Genomic DNA, 12,017 nt, shown 5'->3' on the forward strand with positions numbered 1-12,017 from the left:
AATATCCATGTTAGTAGCATGGGCGGTCCTTCCAATTTCAACAATGATATTCCCGGGCGGTCCCTTCTAATTACATCCCCCTCTTCCATCTGCTTCTTCATCTGTAAGGCTATACCCCGTCACCAGTTTCAGCAGTTCCATGAAGATTCCATTGAATTAAAATACACCATGACAAGCAATATACGTAAATACTTTCATTTAAACAAACATGAAACCTTTACCAAAAGTATTTTATATATATATCTATATCTATATATAATTGCAACGTCTCACAAGCTCCACTTTCCGGCTTTCACTCCCGTGATGAAAGATGAAACAGAAGACGAAATAAGTAAATGATCACCGCACAAATGAGCGCTCGTTTGGCTAGGGGTTGGATATTTTTCCACACCAACAGAATCCAAAATTGGAAACCTTTAAAATACCGTGAATGATTCTGTAGAGAACATTCACCATAATATTGATGCCAAAACAGCTATGCTCAAAACCCGCTGTTCAAGAATCAGTCTTTCCTCTTTTGCGATTAGTTTTTGTCTCTTCGATTTTTGGCATATGCGTACAAAGATTCTCAGAATCACTTCCTCTTATTCTGACTCTGTCGCGCGGTTCTTGACAGGTACCCTTTCTGATTTTTGTTAATGTCGTGATTACGTCAACCAAGCCCGATAGAATCGGAGTTTCTACTTCTTCTCTAGTTTAGTCCCTGATCGTTGGTGGCCTCCACCTTCGATGTTGTTGCATTCTCCCCTTATTTTCTAGGCACTTTCTCTTCCTTCTTATTTGCTTCGCAATTTGGGGCCGCTTCTCGACAATGGATACGCGTTTCTTTTACCCTTTCAATTTCGAGTTGACTTTTTCAATCCACAACCTTATTATTACTTGGCTCAACATTTTCAGGTTACTATATTTCTTTTATTTATTTATTTATTTACAGCGAGTTGATCGAATTTTTCTGGTGTCAATTATCCGATCGAGATAATCATTTTAGGCTTGAGCTAAAATTTATGCTTCGACGAGGAGGCGCTCACTCCTGCTGAATGTCTATTTTGCTCTCTGAACTTTTTATCTTTTTCTAAATTGTCAAGTAGTGTTTTAATGCTGGTCCCAAGGAAAAAAAAGTTGTGTTTCTAATGACGCAATCCAGAGTTTTTGTGGCTATATTTCTTTTTTCTCGACAATGGATACGCGTTTCGTTACCCTTTCCAATTTTGAGTTTGACTTTTTTCAATCCACAACCATTATTATTACTTGGCTCAACATTTTCAGGTTACTATATTTCTTTTATTTATTTATTTATTTACAGCGAGTTGATCGAATTTTTCTGGTGTCAATTATCCGATCGAGATAATCATTTTAGGCTTCAGCTAAAATTATGTTTCGACGAGGAGGCGCTCACTCCTGCTGAATGCCGTATTTGCTCTCGGAACTTTTTAATCTTTTCTAAATTGTCAAGTAGTGTTTTTTTAATGCTGGTCCCAAGGAAAAAAAAGGTGTGTTTCTAATGACGCAATCCAGAGTTTTTTGTGGCGCATATTGCTTTGGCCTTGGCTTCATTTTGAAGGCTGATTGCCAGGTTAATTAGTAGCTTCTTGTTCTCACCATTGATGAAGTTACAAAATCAAGATTTGACCAGAATCCGTGAAAAATGGCAAATAACGCTGCAACCTGCGTGGAAAGGGCAACTAGTGATATGATGATAGGCCCAGACTGGGCAGTTAACATAGAGTTGTGTGATATCATTAACGCGGACACCCAGGTATCATGCTTCTGCTTAACACATGGATGGAATGGCAATTCGCTAAAGTGTGTGTCTTTTAGTTCCTCGGAACACGTCAGTGCTCGGGGACAAATTTATTTATATCTACTATTTGCTTTAGGGGTGTGATTCCTGCATATTCAATTATGAAACTAGTTACACCACTGTAGTAAGCAAGCATCTAAGAGGTCAATCACATGACTTCGTTATCTTTTCTTCTGTTAAATGCTCGCATTCTATGTTAAAGTTCTACTCGTGCGACATTATTAGCGTCTTGCCAACATAACTGAGCTTCCTAATCATTCTTCCCTCACGAGTTGAAAAAACTGTTACGGTACTTTGCAGTCATTTATTAAGGCTTTAATTCCATTGCTCAAAAAGGGCCTTCTTCAAGTTGAATTTTTTAACTTGTCGTTCAATTTTGATATAACTGTTTACTCTTTACCCTGATTTCTGTCGTGAATTCCTTAAATTACATTGCCACTAATCTTCTTTGTTGCACTCAAACTAAATTTGCAGGCAAGCAAGGATGCAATAAATATACTTAAAAAGAGTCTAAACAATAAGAATCCCCAAATCCAACTTTTGGCTCTTTTTGTTAGTATTTCGATTCTTTTCTTGGTGCCTTGGACAATTACCAAGTTTTAAACATATTCATCTAACTCGGACGTTTTGTATTGGACCATTTGATGTAGGCATTAGAGACCCTAGTAAAAAATTGTGGTGAAAATGTATTCCTAATCATTCAGCAGGATATCCTGCGGGAAATGGTTAAGATAGTGCAGAAGAAGGGCATTCTGTTTATTTTATACTGAATTTTCTTCTGTAATATTTCAGTTCTGTCAAATTCTTTTTGTCTTCAAAGTGGAAGATATTCTTATCTTGTGCTACACTCTAATAATTTAATGTGCAGCCAGCCTTGAATGTGAGGGAAAAGATACTGATATTAATTATACGTGGCAAGAAGCTTTGGGGGGTCGACCTGGAAGATATCCGCAGTACCATGCAGCATATATTGAACTGAAGGCAATTTTTTCTGTTTCTGCCACTTGTTACCTTTTTGGCATTTTTTCTACGTTTGGCAAGCAAATCTCATGCGCACAATGTATATGGACTGATTCAACATTTTTATGGATGTATGTGATAGGATACCTAATATGATGGGAAATTCTATGCCAAAAGCTAGCTGTTAAGATAGGAGAACCAACTTAAATACTCCATCAAGCATCCTATTATTACTCAATATGAGACTTAGTATCCCATACTACTAAGTCTCCATCAATTGGCCTCACATGAAAAGCGATGTCTCGATGGCTACATTTCATGACACTTAACTCGACTTTTTGCTAGTCCGAACCTTCCTTTGGTAGCTCTATTTGGAACCGTCAACAACCAAGCTTTGATACTCAAGGACAGACCTACTCATTAGTTTATGGGGGCAATTGCCCCCACAAGACTGGAAACATTTGTACAAAATGACCCAGAAAAATTTCAATGCCCCTTTTAAAAAATTTCAATTGGCCCCTTTCAAACGAAAATTTTCATTTATCCACCTAAAAATTTATTTAACTCACTATGTGCTATAATCTCAAATGATGATAATTTTAGAATGGAGAGAATAATAATTTAAAAAACAAATGTCTCTATTTTTTAAATAAAAAATTTATTGGCTAAAGATAAACAAATTTTATTCAATAACTATAAAAATTTTATTTGTATTTGGACTGTTTTATTTAATTCATCATTATAACTTTATGTAATGCCCTTATTCTTTGACAATTAATTTTAACAATTTTTTAATTTGGATGTAATTAAATAAATATTTAAAATGATATTTTTTTTAAAAAATCATTTTTATCTTGAGCAATAATTTTGCCCCCATCAATCAATTTTTCTAGGTACGTCACTGCTAATACCAATTGATGGGTACTTACATAAGATGGAAAGCCTACCTCAGAAGCTAGCTGTCTCCTACTTATTTAAGTACCCCGTTGAACATCTCACACAACTTAGCATGAGATCTGGTATCCTATGTTATCAAGCCTCTATCAATATGTTAGTACCATGAGATGTTTGGTAATGCTTTCATTCTAGGGATTTGTTGATCTTGCTGCTTGTATGATGGACCCCTTGATTAGGATGCATGATGTATTCTTATTCATGTTGTTGTTACTTTAAGTCCATGATCAAAATCAAATTAGCTTGGACTCATAAGGCTATGTCATAATCTGTTATCAGAATTCACACGTCATTGATGTTTTATATTGAAAAAATTATATGAGTCCTATGGAAACAGACTAATTCACAAATAAGTCTTGTGAAATTTGAAAATCATAATTAGATCCCTTAGAACCTAACTGTAATCTAAAATTAGGCTGTAAAGATAATAATACTCATGTTAACATACATTATATCCAATCAAATGATTAATTTATAACTATTTTATCAGTAATTTACAACTATAATTTTAACTTTTTACAACCATAACTTTACATATTCAATAGTTAAACTGATCAGTTTAACTATTGAATATGTAAAGTTATGATTGTAAAAAGTTAAAATTATAGTTATAAATTATTGATAAAATAATTTACAATTATTTTACTGATGTGGTGTATATATATTTAATCAGTTTAACTATTGAATATGTAAAGTTATGGTTGTAAAAAGTTAAATTATAGTTGTAAATTATTGATAAAATAATTTACAATTATTTTACTGATGTGATGTATATATATTTAATAGGGGTATTATTATCTTTTTATCCTAATTTCAAATTACGCTCACGTCTCAAGAGATTTAGTTGTGGTTTTTGAATTTTGCGAGATTTATTTATTATAAGCCTACTCTGTGGGACTTATATGTAATCTTACCTTTTCGTTTGGCTGGTATTTTCAATAAGCTGGTCATACTGTCACACAGGCTTGCAAAAATTAAGGTTCTCATGCTTTGGCTTTTTTCTAGAGCATATAAATCAAAACCTCCTGTCAAAACTTTCTAGCTTTAAGTTGCTGTTTTTTGCCTACCCACACATCGATATTTCTGTTTCTGCACGTGATATTTGTAGTGACTTACAGTCTTCTGGAGTTGAATTTCCGCCTCAAGAAGAGAACAGTGTACCATTTTTCACTTTCTTCTCTAACCCAGCCAACAGTCGACTCCATTGCGCAATATGACGATGATGGTGTTCAGGCTTCTCTTCAATCAAATGCTTCTGGCCTTAGGTAGTCTTTAAATTGCATGGCATTCTTAATCCTCTAATCCTTTTGTATGCTGTGTGTGGCTAACGTTTATCAATTTTAGACTATCGACTGTGTGTGAGAAGTCAACAGAGTAATTCAGTTACTTTTGTCGTCTAGGAACCCAAAAGTATAACAAATTGCATTATCATAATCACAGTTACTATAAAATGTGTCTGTTTCTGTATTTTCATTTCGCACGTTTCTGCTTAATTTCCCTGATTTCTACTGGTAGTTTTCCGTTATTTCAATTCATTTTCATGGCTATTCATTAGTGGTAATAAATTTACTTGTTGCTGCCGCTTTGAATTTGAAACCAAGGAAAAAAAGAGTAGGAATCAATGAAAGAGAAGAAAGTATTTAGCTTATTTAGGTAACAATTGCATAGCTACCATGTAATTGCGCTGTTTCTGTGCTATGCAGTCCATGACCATTAAGTTGGTCTCCGGCGAGAAAGTATAAATATGTTCCCCAATATCTTTTTTGGGTCTTTTGCACTTCGTTTTTATCATTACTATCAAAGGGACACCTGTGCGTGTGAATTCCCCCGTGTTTAATAATATTTATGTGAATAAAAATGATTTCGTTGGGAGGTGTTTACAGATGCCTTAGCTATTATATACTGGCATTTTACCTTACCATCCAAGAAATCAGATGTATCTCTAGAATTTTATTCAACGTTACCTTCATTTGTATGACTAATTTAACCTTTTCCTTTGCTGGTTTAAATTTGTTCTAACCTGGTAGTTTTGGTTTGAGGTTTCTGGCAATATATGGAATATTGCTAAAACCTTACAAGCAAGAAGCCTGCAATTTTCTTTTATTTCATTTACTGTGATGTCTTTCCCTCACAGAGTATGATATTCTCTTTCTGATTTGTCTACTGTATAATCTGGTTATTCTATGAAGAGAAATGTTCCCCTATACATGCAAATAAATCTCATTGCAAGGGAACTATCTTGAGGCATGCTGATATTTAATTACGTATAAAACACTAGTGGTTATGCTTCTTCTTCTTTTGTGGGGTTTTTTTTCTTTTCTTTTTTTTTTGGGGGGGGGGGGTTACAGCTGTGTAGGGGGACGGGCTAACACCCTTTTCTTTTGCGCTTAGGTTTTGTTTAGCTCTGGTTGTTGTAGGAGGATTTTGTTTCTCCTCTTTACTTATCTTCTTATTTATTAAAAAATGTTTGTTGGACCAGTATCTCTGCCTTGCTAAATTTGTTTATAATCAGTTGGCCAGATATTCAAAATGCCCGAGGACTAGTCAACATATTGATGGAGATGCTTACTGCCTTGGATCCTAAAAATCCTGAGGTGCAAAAAAAAATATATTCTTTTCTGTTTCTTTACTGTTATCTCCATTCTGGAACTTCAAGTCAGTTTGCTTGTTGTTAAAACTATGTTTGAATCTGGAAGTTGCTGCTTTCTCTTTATTTGCGTTCTAATAGTTTTAGGGGTAGCGCTGTGGAGTTCTGGATCTTGGATTTCCCACCACGGCATATTGAAATAAGTAAGTGGTTATCATGAAAAGTTGGCAGCTTCTGATTTTAACAACAATCTCAACAAAATTACTTCTTTTTTTTGCGCTGAGATCTCATGGGGTATGAAGTTTTTCATGGTGAGATTGTGTGAAGTTTCAGTGCTACTTTAAGGCCTTTTTTAATTGTTTCTTTTCCCTTTTTGATGTGTGGCCTCAAAATTTATCTTTACTGTGATTTACAATACTGTAATAAGCACAAGTGCACAACTTCAAGCTACTTGTAGTCCAGTCCTTAGCTTGAAATTTTGCTTTCCTATAGCTCTAATAAGCCAGCATCGAGTTGCTTATAAATCTTAGGAGCCAAAGTTTTTTTTCTTTCAGGCTCCATTCAGAGCCCTATACCTTTAATTCTCGATCCTTTTCTTGTCCCTAATTGTGAGCCATAAATAATTGACATGAGCGATAAATTTGACTTGCTTCTATAGCAGGGTTAATAGCAATTCCTGACTTCTTATGACATTCTATTTAAAGTTAAAGAGTGTGCAGACTTGGAAATGTTTTTGGATGGAAGGGACTATTATTGGTGGGGCTTAACATTTCTTGCAAGGGCTGAGCTAACACAACTTCGAAATCTACTGCGTTAGTTAGCTCAATAGTATTTTTATTTTAATTCACAGAACAGTCTTGGGAATATGTCAATCAATAATCTTATTCATAACAGTTTTGATAACATATGGCAGGGTGTAAAGCAAGAAGTGATTGTTGATCTTGTTGATCAATGCCATGCTTATCAAAACGTGTCATGGATCTTGTGAACAATACATCGTAAGATATAGTTTTAGTAGATTGATTGTGTCCTCTTTCCCATGTGTAATTAAGAAGAATGAGTTACTTTTGTTTCACTTTCAGGGATGAGAAGCTTCTAGGTCTAGGGTTAGCATTGAATTACAGCCTGGAGCGAGTTCTTTGTCGACATGATGATATTGCAAAAGGAACTCCTAATGCTGGTGCAAGAGGAGAAGGAACTTCAGTTCTTCCAGTTCTCCCACTTGTGAACGTAAGCCATGAGGATGATAAAACAGAAGATGATTTTGGGCAACTAGCCCACCGGTGACCACAAACTTCTGCATTATATGTTAAATCTTGCCGGCAATTGCTTTATGGCCACAAATTTCTCTTGCCGTTTCATCATTTTAGCTAATGGTCATGATTCCAGGTCATCAAGAAATACCAGTGCACAGAGCCAGAAGCCAGCCATAACAAGACAATGGCAGTGAGAGTAAGTCCACTTCTTCCCCTCCACCACCATCAAGGAAGCCGGTCTTCCATGTCTCTGGAATGATTGACTATTTAAGCGGTGATGCATACAGAACAGATGATTCCTCTGTGTTCAAGGACCCCAAATTTTCAGTTCCACAGGGTTCTTGCCCTAATCCTATCTCATCAACGACTCTTAATCATGCCACGAGTGCTTCATGGCCTGCTTTTGACAGAGAACCTGTGTATGATGAAGAATTATCTTCCGCAAGCAAATCTTCAGAAAGCCTTACTCCAGCTTCCCAGGACAAACAATCTCCTTGGTTCCTTCCACCACCACCACCTTCAAGTTATAATCAGAGAAAAAACATGTTTGACCTTCAAGGTTCGTCTCATTCCAATAATGGATCCACTTCCTCCTGTGACAGTTTGGCTGGACAAGCACAGAATCTGTCTCTGAATGGATCTACCCAAATCAAAAAAGGGACCATAAGATGCTGGTTTCAAGGATCTAATGGACTTAGCAAAATCCAAGAGCTCATCTCCTTCCTAAGACGATAGGCAATTTTTGAACGATATTCATCAGCTCTCGCGTCAGATTACCGAGCTGACCATTTTATGGTTGTTTTATGATTCTTAATGTTCATTGTAAAATTTGCTGTATCAACTTGCATTGACCGAATAACTTCTGGTGAATCCATGGAATTATTACATGTTAATGTGTTTAATTTGAAGACTGTAATGAAATTCAGCATTCTTGACTGTTGCTTAACATAGTCGCATTTCTTTTTCTTTAGTTGTTCCTTAACCTTTGTCGTATAATCTATGTAGCTAACCTCACCTAATGAGATTAGGCTTCTTCTTATTGTTGTTGTTGTTCCTTAGCCTTCATCAAGACCTCTATGCACTGCAGATTAAAATTAAACAAGCGGAAATTCCCTAACTAAATAGGAGGGGATAGAAAGTTCATCAGATACCTTCCCCAGATCTAAGTTAATGAGTGAACAAGAAAAACCAGCTCTTCAACATTAACATTCCATTCTGTTGTGTAGTTTCAGCTGGGAACCACAATGATAATAGAAGCCAGCTAACTAATATATCTCCAACCAGCATATCACATCACAAATGCCGGGGTATGTGGTTTGCTGACTTTTGTATTTCTCTAGGTTTGAGTTAACGGCACGTGTTCAAGAGGACAGAACTACCTAATATTTCCCGCCTTTTTAATGTCAAGTTCGTTTTGGTGAAGAAACCCCAAAAAATAAAAACTTGTAATTTCAATACTAGTAACTTTATATGGATTAGACTAGTGATTTTTAGTTGTTTGGCTACATTTTAGTTGGTTTGAATTGCAACAAGAATAAAAAAGGATGAAAGAAGCATTGAGAAAAGAGAAGTGATGGGGCCTGGTGGCAGCAGTTTAAGAAAGATGGGACCCTACCATTTACACCTTCCGACTGCGCCACTAATCATATTAGCTCAATACCTTAAACCCAACCCATGCCTGTTTACAATGTCTTAATTTAATGCCTTGCCCCCCGTTTTTTTTTAATATAATAATGCCCTCTAATTTAGCTACACATTCATGGGCATGCCTGGCCCCACCCACCCCTTTATATATATATATATATATATATATATTTTATGAAAGGTAGCAATGCTTCAGTTCAAATCTTTACTGTTTCTGCTTGATGTCGTTCATCATTTTTTATTAAATAAGTATTCAACAACATGCAAACTTATCATGTTCATTCCTATCAAAATTAGTTTCCGTGGAACTATAATTCAATAGGACCAAAGCTAAATTTAAACTGTGTTGTGGTAACCTAAAAGTCAGTCAAAATTGTTATGACCATTCTGTAGCTTACAGAATACATGTATGTGTTTAGCTATTTCAAGTTTTTGTTTATTTTCTAATGCAAGTTTGAATAATATTTTATCCACTAACTGTTACAGGGGAGATTAGACACTAAGTCAAATGAAGAGTTCTTAACCACCCTAATGCAATACCTACATTTGCAGGGTGTTTGTTTAGACTTTTCATGTATATTTTCAGAAGAAGTGCGTAGCTTTTCAAGTCAATAAAAAGAGGAGGATGTCTATAAACGGTGTCCTTTTCATTTTTCGTTTTCTTTTTTTTCTTTTTTGAAAAAATGTCTTATCAACATTCCACTGCCACCATGGAAGCCATTATATTTATCTACTTAAAACATTCCCCTGTTGGGAAAGCAGCATACAAAAGTGTCAATATGCTTTTTCCCTGTTCAGCTTTTGAACCTTATGAAACTAATTGAAAAGGAGCACTTTCCTCGTGTTTGCATGATTGGAATTCAAAACAAATATTAATAATATAAAAAGTACTAGGGACAAGGTGGCTTGAATCAATGCTTCATTTGAGTTCTAATGCTATGCCTAAAACAACATATATAGCCAAGCTAACAAATGTTACCGATTCTTCAAGAGACAGGAAGAACCTTTAAAGGGGAAAAAAAGTAGTCAGGTAACGAAAAATTTATCGTCGTTACTCATCACTGATCCGATACAATTAGAAACAAGTCTGCAGATCAAGATATCGTTTCAGACACATGGCGAATTAAATAATTGCATCCAACTAAGGAGTGGGTGGGGTCCAAAGTGAAACCTTAAAAAATATTGCTGTAATTCCTCACACATGCACACTCAGAATCTACAAGGGCATTAGACAATGAGAGCAACAACGTGGATTGCTTGGATTGCTTAACGGTTTAACATTATCAAATGCCTTATTGTCTGCCATTCACACATCCTTCCCCAAACAAAGAAAGTTGGCAGCCTCCTTATATCACTGAACATGTTTCCTGCCACAGACTCTAAAGTTCTTCTTTTTCAAAATTCAAAGTTATAGGAAAGAGTGCACTCTCTGCACAAATTCCTGGGGTAGCAGCAGAAGGAGCGTTCTCAGTCATCATCACCATGTTAGGTTCTTGGAGGCACCACTGCTTGCTCTTCACCGTGCTTGTGTTTGTGGTTCTGTCAGAATAAGGAGACTGCCTAGGAATTCTGGGAACAGATGCTGCCCAAGAAGCTACCTGCTCCTTCCTCCTCCCCCTCCAGAGGCACCAATTCTGTGTCAACCTCATCGTCTTCCGCAGCCTTCAAAACTGATCATACTCCTCTTACTTCGTCAGACGGAAAGGTCTAGTATTGCAATTCAAGCTCTAGTGCTATATACAGCCCTATCTAACTGTACAAATTGCAGTCTCAACACACAGCTTGAGTTTTGTCCGTCTGACCCTAAGATTCATCTGCCAAGCTGCTCATAAACAGAATCAACACTCCTGAAGATTGATTCATATTGGTCTGACGATATTTAGAGTTTCTTGTAAAGATAATGAGTACCTACTTATCATTGGACAGCAAAAATGTACCAATAAGAGCAATTTTAGTATGGATAGATATGGTGACGGGAGAGGTAACAAATCATAATTCTGTAGAAGCATTTCAACTTCACTATACGCCAGCTCACTGTATATGTTTTATATAACATTCTCGTCAACGGTTATATTTTCCTCAATATCTTACATAAATCTCATGACTTCTCAATTTTCTGGGTCAATGTTCATGTACTGCCAGCCAATGGCTTTGCATAAAAAATCTCGAAACAGCTTTTAATTTCATATCGTACAATTCTGATGTTTTCCATGAAAACCTCAAGCGGCATCTTGTTTGCTCCTTTGATGTTGATTATGCTAAGCTTTTATCATTCTTGCTCTGACTTCTGCTAAGAGTACTCTGAAGTCTGATCTCATATACTTCTTAGAACGTTGAAACAAAACAAAAACTCCCTAAATCTTGAAAAAACAAAATCTCCAATTGGTTGCCTGGTTAGATAAACGTACAATAAACCTTATTTCTATGCACCCAAGACAAAAATTACGAATGCTTGTACGGGAGTAAGCATACAAGCTCCTAGTTTCTGTACAACATAAAGCATCTTGCTAAATAAATTTCAAGATCAATATAGTTTTATTTATGTAATTTTCATTTAATCTTCTGCTTGCTTTTGTTTGGGTTGATTCTAAAAATTGAACATACTATTCCAATACATTCAAAGTAAAATACGATGAAGAAACTGCTCGTGTGTAATTCAGTAACTTCTAGATATTTGAATGTGCCTAAAATCATTAGGAAGAATAAGTGATGCCTATATCTCAAAGTATAGCTTGAGCTGATGAGAAAGAAGGTATGATTCTGGACAGTTTTTAGTGATGCAGGTTTCAAAATGCTGACCATAAAAATTTGTCAA

At 35.8% G+C, this 12,017-nt stretch overlaps 1 pseudogene; it reads left to right on the top strand.

Moving 5' to 3' along the window:
- The first annotated feature begins 289 nt into the window (after positions 1 to 289).
- LOC129304022 (TOM1-like protein 4) lies at positions 290 to 8,532 on the top strand (annotated as a pseudogene).
- The last annotated feature ends 3,485 nt before the right edge of the window (positions 8,533 to 12,017 follow it).

The sequence above is a fragment of the Prosopis cineraria genome, unplaced genomic scaffold, assembly GCF_029017545.1.
Source record: "Prosopis cineraria cultivar Desert tree isolate PC_DT_omini unplaced genomic scaffold, ASM2901754v1 PC2, whole genome shotgun sequence".
In the NCBI taxonomy this organism is placed as follows: domain Eukaryota; kingdom Viridiplantae; phylum Streptophyta; class Magnoliopsida; order Fabales; family Fabaceae; genus Prosopis; species Prosopis cineraria.